General features: G+C 33.8%; 1 protein-coding gene across 1 annotated transcript in view; it reads right to left on the reverse strand.

The window, feature by feature from the left end:
• Positions 1 to 14,364, reverse strand: part of cpne7 (copine VII) — a 76,270-nt gene that overhangs the window by 22,413 nt on the left and 39,493 nt on the right. The window lies entirely within an intron of this gene.

The following is a 14,364-nucleotide window of genomic DNA, read 5'->3' on the forward strand; positions in this document are numbered from 1 at the left end:
GATAATCTGTTATTTAAATGGGTCACGACCATCTGGTCTCCAAATGTCACCTATTTTCACATGTCGCTAGGCAATCTCTAAACTAAAAACATATTTCTAATCACAGACTCACATATTATTCTCTGTTTCTGTTTGTCCTTTCATTCACTTGCAATTTAGTAATAGCCTACATCCAATTGCTGCTCCAATTAGCATGCGTGCAAATTTTGTGCAGTTTGGAAAAGATTTTAACCCTTTGAGCGGTACGGTCCCACATATGGGATTCTATTTTCTGTGCCCCTGGGAGTACTGTCCCACATATGGGATTTAGAACGTTCGGTGACGTCACGCAACTGCCAAATTCAAACTGTGTTTTCGCGCGTTGGCTGGCGCTGAGCTAGAGAGAGACGCTTGCTGTGCTTGTCATACAATCACAATTGTGCAGTTTTTTCAAAGGCTTAACGTTTATTTTAGGTTTCAGGAATTTAAATACACATAATTACTAGTAAAACAATACATTTACAGTTTGTAAAATACACACGGATGTCTATGGAAGCAGCAATAACAATCCATTCAAGTATAATTTGCCGACGTGTTTGATTTATATCAGATAAACATAATGAAAGTAATGATATAATTCACTCCATTCCTTTCCCACTTCACCAGCTACTTACTTGCATGTATTTCGGGAGAAACTGGTGAATTTACGTGCTGTAAATCCGGCTGACAGGAGTCTCTGAACGGCAGCGCGAACAAACATGGCGGCGCCCATCTCACGTTATAGATCACGATCCTGATCATTTATAAAGGTTTTAAAACGGCAAAATACACTCACTTACACGTATTCGTGAATCGGAATATCAGATAGTTGAAAACATGGTAAGCAAGTGTGTGAATATTTTGAATAAAAAAAGGAAAAACGAAATAAAAGCGATACGTCTGTCATACAGCGCTATAGTGGCTGCGGTGTCAATCATGACGCGTCGCCATGGAAACAATAAAGTGAACGTTCTAAAATAACGGTCGCCTAAAAAAAAACTCACTCTGGGGGGGTCAGATAGAATATTTTAAACTCACCACTGAAAGGGTTAAAAATAAAACCTAGAACTCAGAAAATCCAAAACATGGTTACTATGGGTCAAAGAGGCCAATTTGATCTTCACGGAAAGAGGGACATGAGTGTTATTTTTTAAATCTGTAGCTGAAATGGGTCAGCAGGTCTAGCTTTCAGATTTCAAAATTTCACATATTTGTTGCTAAGCAACTACAGTACTAATCCAGCCCATAATTGAAACGTAGCCACAGAGATATCTGCATCTGTTATTTTATCACTGATATTCTGTTATAGTTTTAGTTAATATTGTGAATTTTATTTTTATATTTTGTTTACATTTTAATTTTAAAGTGTTTTGTCATTTCATTTCATTTGTTTTTTTGTTTTTTGTTTTTTTTGTTTTAATATGTCGAAGTTTTAGATTCTAATTTTAGTTTATTAAACAAAAATTAGAAATGTTGTTTTAGCATCTAGCTGAGTTACTAACTTTTTAGGTTTTTTATTTTATATGTTAGAAATTAATAAATTACATTTTTTATGTTTTTAGATTTTTTTTTAACTATTTTCTTTTTTTTTACCATACAAAATAACTAATGACCGAAAAAAAAAAATTTTGAAAAAAAAAAAAAAAAGGAAAAGAAAAACATACACACTCACCCCAGCCCCAGGATTGTGTACATAGATGACAACAGTATTAAATTACTACATTAAATTACTACATTTTATGTCTGCCTGGCCAAGCTCTAAAGTTTCTTTAGCTCAGTCTGGTAGGATGGCAAACACTGCAAAAAAAAAAAAAAAAAGGCTTGTCTTACTTAGCATTTTTATCTTGTTTCTAGTCAAAATTTCTAAAAATTCTTTAATTAAGATGCATTTACTAAATAAGCAAAACAACATTAGATATTTAGTCTTGTTTCCAGGGGTAAACAACTAAATTAAGTTAATTTAGCTTAAAATAAGTAAAATTATCTGCCAGTGGGGTAAGTAAAATACTCTTGTTTTAAGAATATTTTATTTACCCCACTGGAAGATTAATTTTTAGATATTTTGACTAGAAACAAGACACAAATACTAAGCAAGATAAGCCTTTTTTTTGCAGTGAAAAAGGAGACCAGATACTGTAAATGATCCACATTTCCTGTAAGTGAGGGACTAATTCTTTCAAATGGAAGTAAATACTATAAATCTTGAAACCACTCCTGTATTGATGGTGGTTTGTCTTTAATCCAATTAAGTAAGATACATCTTCGGGCAATGAAAAGCAACTTCTGAGCAAGAGTTAAGTCCCCCAGTGCAAGTGTCATGTTATTTAGTATATCCAAATATGTTCTCTAATCTCTTTTGGGCCTTGCTCCAGAATCGTGACATTATTTGACAAAACCAAAACAAATGGCTGGTTTTAGTTTTAGTTAACAATAATAACCCTGATCTTAAATTTGTTAATTTTTCACCATACAGTCATCAAGTTACACCTGTTCACTTAATTTTAAGAATATAAATCTAAAATTTATAAAAATATAAAATCCTTTTCATGCTCCTGATCGTTCCTTGCCTTCCCAGTTCTCCAAATGATTTTTCTGATGTGCTGAATCCATCAGCATGATTTATATGTATAATACAATGACGCCTGACACGCTAAACATTCACACATCCGTGATTGCGAGGCAAGCTGTTCCGACAACTGTGACTTCTTTCCTCACTGCCAACTGCTTTGCAAATAAGTAAAAAATAGTGCATTCTCAGCTTCCCAAAAGCATTCAGCTTACTCATAGGCCTCCCTGAAACTGGGTCACAAGAGGTGCATCCATATTGTTCAGTCACATTCCATTTACTTATTTCAGTTACTTGCATTCTTAATCTCATTCAGCAATTTAGTTAAGCTTCTTTTCAAGTTTCAAACAATTAAATAGGTAGATTCACCAACAAATGTCAAACATATGTTGCCAGCTATAGCGTCTTTCAGGCATATAAGCCTATATGGCAAAAAACGTATTGTTTTGTGGACAAAATATATTTAAAATATATATTTAAAATATATTCTGCAAACAGTAAAGCTCAATGAATTATATTGTTTAAATATATGTTTATTAATATATATTTTTCAACCTTTGAATGGCAAAATAAATTTCTAAATGTATTCCAGTGGCACATTGTGTATTGCATTTTTGGAGCATTTTAAATTATGTTCATTACTAAAGTTCATTCAATTGTGTTATGTTCACATGTGTTATAGACAACAAATCAAGTTTTTCTTCAAATTGGCATATGTAAAAGCATTTTCTTGGATTGAAATACATAGAGAGCAAAATAAATGCTTTTAAAAATAGATTTATACATTTAAAATATATTTTAATATTTTCAAAATATACAAAATGGACAAAAAAATATTAGTAGAAAATATATTTACGTAAATATATTTTAAAACATACTGTAGCGAATATATTTTTTTGTGTATTTTTAAAATATATTTTAAATTAGTGCTGTCGCATCCAAAATCAAAGTTTTTGTTTACATAATATACTGTATGTGTGTGTACTGTGTATATTTATTGTGTAAATATATATATACACGCATGTATATATTTAAGAAAAATATATTATGTTTATATATTAAATATATTTATACATAATATCAGTTATATGAATATAAATATATACATGTAAATACATGTAAATATTTTCAAAATATATACTGTATGTGTGTGTATATTTATGTATATATAATAAACATACACAGTAGGCACACATATTATGTAAACAAAAAATATATTTTCAAAAATATAAAAAAAATGGCCAAAAAATGTATTGGTAGAAAATATACTTATGTAAATATATTTTGAAACATAATTTAGCAGTTTTTTTTGTTTGTTTGTTTTTTGCATATTTTGAAATATGTTCAAAAATATATTTGAAAATCTATTTTTTGTTGGTATAGTTGGAGAACATCCATTTTTCCGTTCACAGAGGCACAAATGGTTCTGAAAGCTGAACAATTACGAAAAAAACAAGCTCTTTTCTCGCTCTCTCCCTCTCAAGTCAGTACTCTAGGAGAAAATGGTCTGTTTTATTTTCCTCAGCCGTCCTTTCACAGCTCCTCGGAGAGATCACATCAGCACATCTCCAGCAGAATCTGATGAGGGCAGTCAGACTGCCACCACCGTCCAGCGTCTCTGCTGAGACAAGCTTCTGTAAAAGGTCTAATCCTGCTTTTAATAAAAGCCCAAAAGGACAACCTGCAGGGAGCTATACAGCATCAACAAAGTGAAATTAGTCATGACGCTGCTTGCCAAAGTCACACTGGCTATGACAACTCATACAAACAACTGCACTAACACATGCACCACTAATAACCCGAGCATGTTGAGCACAGTTAATTGTTTTTTGACCTGTAAGTGACTCATGCTACCAAAGTGTTTTAAACACAATTACTGGCTTGCAGAAAAAGCATGCACACACTCTGACTCAAACAAATCAGTATTTGAGTTATAAACTCTTAATTAGTATCTGATTAGGTTACAGTGGTTACTTTTGTTTTAGATATTATCTGATTTTTGCCACATGTGAAAGAAAATGTGTATTTCAGGCAAGAGCCATTTTGTAAATTCTCTCTCTCTGCCATTTTCTCTGCCCACTAAGAGGATGCATTAAGCAGGCAAAATGAAATCAATATCCTCTTATTTTCACTACCATTATCAGAAAAAGCAGTGGGATGAATATCCCCCTCAAAGCCCTGTGTATCTGTCAATGCAGCCGCAGTTATAGGAATATCAGGAGAAAAAGATTGCCACAAGCACTTCTGTAAGAGCAAGAAAGAGTCTTTATCGCCACATAAAATAATTAATTCATGCACTCTGCAATCACAACCTATGCAAATATTATCATATGTTATAGGAATAGTTCACCCCAAAAAAAGAAAAAGAAAATTTGTTTCTTCATCAGAACAAATTTGGAGAAATTTAGCATTACATCATTTACTCACCAACTGATCCTCTAAAGTGAATGGGTGCCGTCAGAATGAGATTCCAAACAGCTGATAAAAACATCACGATAATGCACAAGTAATGCACACAAGTAAAGTCCATCAATTAACATCTTGAGATTATGACTCTGGGACTTGGGCTATTTGGGATTGTTAACGCTTATAAACAATGATTGATCTGAGACCATTATGATGGATTATGTAGACTCGTATAAGTTATAAACATCTTAGTAATTGATTTGTTGTTTTTTACACAGCATGTTAATTGATGGACTGAAGTCGTGATGATTACTTGTGGATAATTGTGATGCTTTTATCAGCAGTTTGGACTCTCATTCTGACGGCACCCATTCACTGCCGAGGTTCCATTGGTGAATATTTTTCTGAAACAATTTCCTTTTTCAGAAGACAATCACAGGCTGCCTTGGCTATTGTTACGCAATAACCAAATATTTAGGCCATGTTTTTGGAAAATCACATTGGGCTCTATTACATTATGTAAAATAGTTCACTCATAAATGATTTACAATTTAGCTGTCAGTATAACAGTATTGTACTTTTAAGTGTCTATACAAATGTAAATAATGTATGTGTGGTAAAACCAAACAATATGTAAAATACAAATGAAAATTCATGAGATCACATTGGACAAATTTATTTAACTTATTTCTCAAGTGTGTAGGAAGATTAAGAGAGACCAATTTTACATCCTTTACGTACGGAAGAGGGAAAAACAAACAAAGCCTACACCATCCTACTAGCATGATTGTATCCATCCTGTTTTTAACTTTAGTTATCACCTGATGTGTGATGATGAGTAACACACCCTCCTGATCAGGGAACCCACGCAGTGTAGGTGTACAACCCAGGAGAACTTCAAGCATCCTTCAGCAAATACCATATACTACAGTAGTGCTATCCTAAATCAATAGTTCGCCCAAAAATGAAAATTCTGTCATCATTTACTCAACCTCATGTTGTTCCAAACCCATTCGAATTTTGTTCATCTTCAAAACACAAGTAAAGATATTTTAATATTCTCTCAGGCTTTAGGTCCATCCATTGAAAACGCTCATGCATTAAAGAATATGATAGACAAGTAACAGTAATCTATATGATTCGGTTTAATCCAAGTCTTCTGATGAGGCATGATTGCTTTATATCAACACATTTATAAATATTGATTAATGCTCAAGCATAAAGATCATCAAATTTGCTAAACAGAAGCTTAAATGTGCTTACTTGACATGCAAAAATCAATAATGTTGTTTTGTGTGTCACGCAAGCACGTTTGAGCTTCCACAGGGTTTGTTGCCATGTGTCAAGCAAGTCCAGTTTAGCTTTAAATCCAGTTTAGCTCTACGTATGTGTGTGTGTTGATAAATGTTTATATGTGGAAAAAGCTTAAATAAATTCTGTTTTTTCCCACCATTTAAAATGCCTGCCTCAGAGGAGTCGTAGGCTGCCTGCATCCAAAATCACATACTTCCCCACTGTATATAGTAGGCGAATAACAGTAAGTGAAATAAGAGTACAAACTAAAGTAGTAGGTGAAAACATGACTTACATCTTCCGGATTCTGAAGTGCACATCAGATAGACACTACACTATCCCATGAGGCCCATGAAAGGATTTGGCATGCCAGTTAAGTGATACTAACGCTGGCAGGTCACAACAATGACATGACAAATGTTGCATGTCCGAATTATATTCATACCACACACATTCACATTATAAAGAACATATTTTTTAAAATTGTGTCATGGGTTTTTAACAATTTGTTATATATATATATATATATAAATTATAATTTATAGTATACATAAAATACTAGCTGTTAAATTAGCAGGGCTCCAGACAAAAAAAAAAAAAATCAATTCTATGAGAAACAAAAATGAGGCACCAAACAATTGTTTTTAGGTGCCACAGAAAAAAAAGTTTTATTTTATTTTTCTAACCCTTCAACATTTCAGTCATACTGTCATGTGTTTATGTCTCATCTTTTCTGGTCTTTATCAGAATTTTAATCCATTGTGTAGATGTCCTGGGAACTAAATGTCTTTTCCAACTTGAGAACTACATTCACAAAGAATTGTTTATTACACAGAATCTGTGCCAATATCATGTACCATAACTATGTCAGCATCACTTAGGAGTGTAGTTTGGACTCCTCCTCCATCCTAAATGTTGTCATATGTCTTTCATCCAGTCTGTTTTTCTTCATTAGTAACATGCAGTTTTATAGGTGTTGAATTTTAGCTTTAGATCCTTGCATTGTTTCTTACCATGTAGTCAACAGGTTAAGTAAAAAAAAAATAAGAATGTGCAATTTAGTAATTTTTCTAGCTGACTGATGAGCTTATGGACACTGAATGGTTATTCTGAGGTAAACGTATTGTTAGGTGGCATTGTTTATGCTTTACACATTTTCCATGTTTTTTTAAGTTTGAAACACTGAATGAGCGATTACATAAGACATTTCAGTAAGTTGTACTAGAGGCTGAATTATAAAATAGCTACCTTTTGATGTCCATTCATGTTCATTTTGTACTAAAGAGAAAAATATGATAGTCACATGCTGCTTTAACTGAGGCCCTAAACTAAAGTGGTTGTTCATGCCGCATTAAGGAGCACCAAAACCATATTTATTTATTTTTTTATTTCGTTATGTTCGTTAAGTTAAGATACTTTGTTTATTAAAAAGTTACAAAGCATTATTGCGATTACTGGACTGCAAGTGTGCTACAAATAATATAATGTTCACGTATTAACAAAACACAGCATGTAGACTAAAGATCGATTATAAACTAGTATTGTTAATGATATTGTTAATGTGCACACAGCTGACAGCTTTACCTGTTGTAATTTGTTCAAGTTGTACACAAAATAGACACTCCGTCATTTCGATCTCTCTCATGCTGCACAATGGAGCTGCTTTCAGAAGTTGTGCCGTCAACGCTAAAGTCCGGCAGAGATGAGGACTGATTGAAACACTTTTTTCCTTTGATGCACATCGTCTCAGTTTATTATGTCAACATAACAAACGATGTGATTGCAAAACAGTCAGGAAAAAGGGCATTGCATGCACATTTTAAAATCATAACATGTAAATAATAATAAACAAATAATAATAATAATTAAAAAAAATATATACCACCACTATATATATATCAATATATATATCACCACTGGCGACCTCAGCAAAAACTTCACTCGCAAATTAATATTTTTGGTTGCAAATTTTTGACTGTAATAAAGCATAAAATACCAAAATATGTTTGCAGATATTTTTAGGAAACATGCTAAGTTCACATACTTCTCCGATAGTACCGTTCTGTTTATACTTTCTCCGAAAAAGTGCTACAGTGATTTATTCTACGTTGAAATGTTTGTTCCGTGTCAGAATGTCTGTTTTTGTTTTGGTCCATGTGACTGCCAATTTACCCAATGGTATTTTTACAGCCCAGGTTGCCAGAGAGCAAACAAACTGAATCAAAGATAACAGATTCTACTACCCGACCTAAAAAGCTTTGGCATCCATTTAAAAATCTCTTTGACCAGAAGCATATTAAAGGAGAACTCCACTTCCAGGATTTTTCTTTATATAATGGACTACAATTGTGCTCCCAATTTTGAACTTCCAAAATGTAGTTTAAATGCAGCTTCAGAAGATTCTAAATGATCCCAGCCGAGGAAGAACGGTCTTATCTATCGAATTTTTTTTGAAAAATAAAAATTTGTATACTTTTAAGTACAAAAGCTTGTGTAGCACAGGCTCCGGGATGCGCGTTCTTGAATGATTCGTTCATTTTTAACGGATCTTTAATGTGACTCGGGAAGAACAAAGTCTCGGGGAGTGATTCGTTCAGTCGCGCATGCGCAACATCCTATTAGGTTCTGTACTGGAATTAGTTCACCTGTTTTTAGTCTTCGGGTTTTTCGAGTCGTTTGTTCATCTTATGGGGCTGTCATATGATGAACGAACGACTTGAACCTGAAAACTTGTCAGATAAGAGGTGAGGTGAGCTAATCATATACTAAAGACCCAGGTAAACAATGAATCAATCTTTTCTGTTTCTTATAGCATTATAGTTTTGTCTTGTTTGTAGTGTTATTAACGTTTGTTTAAGCAGTAGATGTGTTAGGGAAGTAACACGTAACATTTTAATTATATTTAATTACATTTAATTATTTAAAATTAACGAAATGACTCGAAAACAGATTCGTTCATTTTGCTGAATGAGACTCAAAGGTCCAAGTCGGTAAAATGATCCGAACTTCCCATCACTACTACAAATCACGTCTAAGTTCATCGTCTGTGTACTCCAGCTCAAAGAGGAAGAGAATGGTGAAAAACTCCATCTTATTTTCTTCAACAACTTCAGAATCGTCCGACATTGTTGTAGCTTTTTGTTTGTAAACAGCGTTTGACTTACTTGCACTTTGTTAGTCTTTGCACATTCGCTTTTTAAACACTGGGTCTGTAGTTCCACGTGACCTTTCAACGTAAACACGCATCTCAGAGTCTGTGCTACACAAGCTTTTGTGCTTAAAAAGTATCCAAATTTTTATTTGTCGAAAAAAATGGCCGATCATTTCATTAGATAAGACCCTTCTTCCTCGGCTGGGATCGTTTAGAGCCTTTTGAAGCTGCATTTAAACTACATTTTGGAAGTTCAAAATCGGGGGAACAATTGAAGTCCATTATATGAAGAAAAATCCTGAAATCCTGGATGGCAAGGGGGTGAATAAATTATTTGTAAATTGTTTGTTCTGGAAGTGGAGTTCTCCTTTAAAACATGGTTGAAAAACACATATCAACTTCTGAGTCTAAAGATAATCACCTTCCATTGTCAACTGTGCTCATTCCTGTTGCATTTAATCAATCTGGCAACTCATGTGAGTGTTGAGTCTAAGGAGGAACGGCCGGGAGAAACAACTCTATTCATTATTTTTATCAATATTATTTCTATCAATATTACATACTGCACCTTTAACATACGGTAAGAATGTGTTTTTTCAACTTTTGCCACCATCATACGCTAAGCGTTTCCATTAAGCACAATGCTTTGTCTTTTTAGTTCATTAGGGGGATATAGCTGTTGACTCATTTGGCTTTGATCTGAGGAGAGAATCCTCCCTTTGAAACAGATCTCATTATAAATGTGTAAGACAGTAATTAACCAGCTCCTATGAGGATAATTGTAGTATAGGATAATATGAGGATAATAGTAGTAAGCCCATAACAACTTAAGCAAATATTGATTGAGTCGCTGTGAGTCCGGAACTACCATTAAATAAAACAGGAACCAAATCAATGATCATGAGATACGGCTGTTTGAAAGACAAACAACAAATGTTTTTCCGGAAACAAACACGCTGAACACACTAATGCACAATTTTCTGAATCAGACAGGAAAAGGGAAAGTGAAAATTGCAGCATCGTACAATTAGAGAGAATAAAGCAACTATATTAACCACCCACACACAATGCTTTAGTTCTCAGTTCAGATAAATAAAAACCAAATAATAAAGGGAAATTCTATTTGGCTGATTAGTTGGTTCAGATTTCTTCCTATTGTCTCCCACACTGGGGTTCCACAAGCACAGCGGTTTAATAAGCCACAGACTACAGACACTGGTGAGTCTCTGGCACCGGTCGCTGGCAGGGTTATTAGGATGTAGCCCCTCTGGGAAGGACACAGCCTCAGTCAATGCATCGGACGGACCCCTGATACCTTACAGTACAAGAAACAAATTAAACAGTGACCTGAGCTAACCAACAATTCCTCAAAGTCAACAAACAGCCTCCAGGCAAGCTTACTAAAGTCATCCCCCTATATTGTACCAAGACCTTAGTTACTTAAGTCATTTACCTTAATAACAAACAACTGGATAATTCGTCACTATCACTGTCTGTCAATCAAAAAAGGATTATGTCTGCTACTCTTACCACTGCCAAAAAGGTTACTCTAAAATTGTGGTTGGATCCATCTACTCCGGTTAGATCGACGTGGATGTCATACTTGCTGGACATTGCCCTTTTGGAGTGTACCACAGCCAAAACACATGGTGCCACCAGAAAGAACATACAATTTTGGTTGGACCTTGCACTCTATCAGACCTCTTGAAATCCTCAGATGTACGTGTTATCACATTAATATTGTTCTGTAATGTATTGTATCACAAGTTTTTATTTTATTTTATTTTATTTTATTTGTTTATGTATATGTGCAGATCTCGGACGTTAAAAAATCAAAAATGTTTAATAAATAAAAAATAAAAACAACTAACTGGGTTATCCATGTGTTATAATTTAAGGATATAACATTTGACCAAGAGTCTACATAAAATTGCATTCACAACCCACTTTACTTCCATACTGGGGCAAATTTTTGAGACAAATTTAATGAGAAAAAAATGTTTGGTGTGCCAACCCTTGAAAAAAGACGTACACTTCAGTATACTTTTATAAAGATTTATATTACAGAAATAAAATACTTTCAAAGAGTATACTTGAAAGTATACTCTTAAAGTCTACTTTCAAAGAGTGCAAACTTGAGTTCACTTGCATGTTAATTGCAATTAAATTAAAATGTAATGTTGCTTAAATGTATATGAACTTTAGAATTTTTTGACCTACTTAAGTAGGACTTAACTACATATTTACATGTAATTCTTCTTATTTTTAACATTATTCTGACAAGCACTTACAGAAAACTAAAATATACTTTAATATAGTCTCTATTAAAACGTGTATGTCATAATTTAAATATTTAAATATATTCATATATATATTCATATTTATAGTTAAACATTTGTAATGATGAATTTGCAATTAGGTTTTAAAAATATATATATAATATATAATTAAACTACACTACAGTTCTAATTTAAAGTACATGTGGTTTAGTTAGTCATTACAATACATTACAATAAGTGCACTTCTTAGAAGCAATAATTTTTAAAATACACTGTCAAGTAAAACTTTTATTTGAATTTAAAGTGTTCTTTTTAAGTGTTAAGAAATAGTCATGAAAGTGTACTCTTTAAGTACACTTAAGTCTAATTTACTTTTTGTTTAAAAAAAAATAAAAATAAACTTTTAATCATTAAATACAAATAAGTGCACTACGTTTTCACAATGGATGTACTGCAGCCCTGTGAGACAACGCTACTGGAGCCCCACTTGTCACAGATGCAATTGCAAGAAATAACGATGAAGTTATGAGAATAAACTCATGTGCATATTGCAAAGCGATAGTAATAGTAATTGTGGTGCAACAACACACCACAATAGTATAAAACATCATAGCTGCAATAAGATGTTCAAAAGACCGCTGACAAGGTGCCAGGAAAATATTTTCTCATTACTTTGCTCATTTCATACTGTGCCAACAGTCAGTGGCACACATTCAAGCACTGTATGTTTCAATGTCAATTTTACATCTGTAGTGGCTTGTTTGAGGCCTCTGGTAGTCAGGCACTGGCCCAACCGGACTGGTCCATAATCTATTCTTGGATAGGACTTGTTTTTATCTATGGGAACTGGTCATGAAAAGTGGGCGTTCCAGACCCAATGCGAGTCGACTGAGGAGGAGTACTTTCTTCCAGAAAAACTGCTGGCACCCACTTTTGAAGAGGTGTTTTGAACAGGAAGAGGAGGCTGAAGGTCAAGTGTGGTTTATAGTGTATTACATCTTGATTTATTATAATGGAAACACTTACTTTTGTTGTTTATTTTTTGCTGTTTTATTATGCTCATTTAAAGGGGGAGTTTGGGGTTAAGTAAGATTTAAAAAGAAAAGAAATGAATATTTTTATTCAGTAAGGTTGCATTCAATTTTAAAATACATTGAAATAAAAAACTGTTATATGAAATTGTAAAAATGTTTCACAATTTTACTGTATTTTTTAATCGAATAAATGCAGCCTTGGTGAGCTCAAGAGACTTTAAACACATTAAAAATCTACTTCTTACCAGTACGCACTACAGGAAAGGTAAAATCAAAATAAGCATAGTATGTACCCTTTCACATTAAAGGAATAATTCACCCAAAAATTTACATTTGCTGTTAATTGGCTCACGCCTCAGGCCATCCAAGATGTAAGTGACTTATTTTCTTGAGCAGAATAGTAAAAAAGATTTTTAGTTGAAACCGTGCTCCTTGATGATTCATAAAATGCATTTCAGCAGATGCCTGTGTTTGAGAAGATCAACTTATTTACAAGATTATTACCTGTAATCCATAGCAGGCAAACAGTCTGGAGTGATGTCCAGTTTACAAATTAATCATTCTTATGAACTAGTTGAGCTACAGTTGAACCAGTTCACCAAATCGGACTGATTCATCTGAAACAGTCTGAGGCTAGAGCAGCACAAATCTACAACTTACAAGCCAAAACTCACTTTTGAACCTCCATCACTCACTCTGACTAAAAAGGAGTGAAAATACAGGCATATCTAATTCTATGATTCTGGTTTTGCCAACTCATTCAGTGCTCCAGTTCTTCCAACTGTCACTGAATTGAGGAAACAGTTTCAACTCGGACTGAAGGCCGATGAGCCAGTGATATGTGCATGTACAAACCGAAGGGCCGAAATGAAAGTATTTATAGTTTCTCATGGTTTATGTAAAAGGTGAGCTGATGACTAGTTTATTCACTTAAAGGAGCAGTTCACTTCCAGAACAAAAATGTACAGATAATGTCGCCATCCAAGATGTTCTTGTCTTTCTTTCTTCAGTCGTTAAGGTTTCCTCGCTGTATGATGGACTTTAATGGTGCCCCTGAATTTCAATTTCCAAAATGCATACAAAGGTTCTTATCCAGCAAAACGATCGGTTATTTTCTAAATTTATTTACTTTTTAACCTCAAACACTCGTCTAGGTCTAAGACGGTTCAAGACAGTTAGGGTATGTCGAAAAACTCTCATCTCATTTTCTCCAACTTCAAACTCATCTATCGCTGCACAAGTACCGACCCAACGTTTACAAAGTGAACGTTCAAAGAAGGTCAAAGACTCTTTGCAAAAAGGGTTAAAACGGGGACGTAGGACGTTTTTGAAGTTGGACGAGAAAATGAGATGGGAATTTTTCGACATACTCTAAGTATGAGTTCACTCAGACCTAAACAAGACAAGCGTTTAGGGGTAAAACTTAAAAAAATGATTGTTTCTCTAGATAAGACCCTTCTTCCTTGGCTGGGATCATTTAGAGCCCTTTGAAGCTGTATTTAAACTACATTTTGGAAGTTCATACTAGTGGGCACCATTGAAGTCCATTATATGGAGAGGAATCCTGAAATGTTTTCCTCAAAAAACATAATTTCTTTACGACTGAAGAAAGAAAGA

The sequence above is a fragment of the Labeo rohita genome, chromosome 7, assembly GCF_022985175.1.
Source record: "Labeo rohita strain BAU-BD-2019 chromosome 7, IGBB_LRoh.1.0, whole genome shotgun sequence".
NCBI lineage: Eukaryota > Metazoa > Chordata > Actinopteri > Cypriniformes > Cyprinidae > Labeo > Labeo rohita.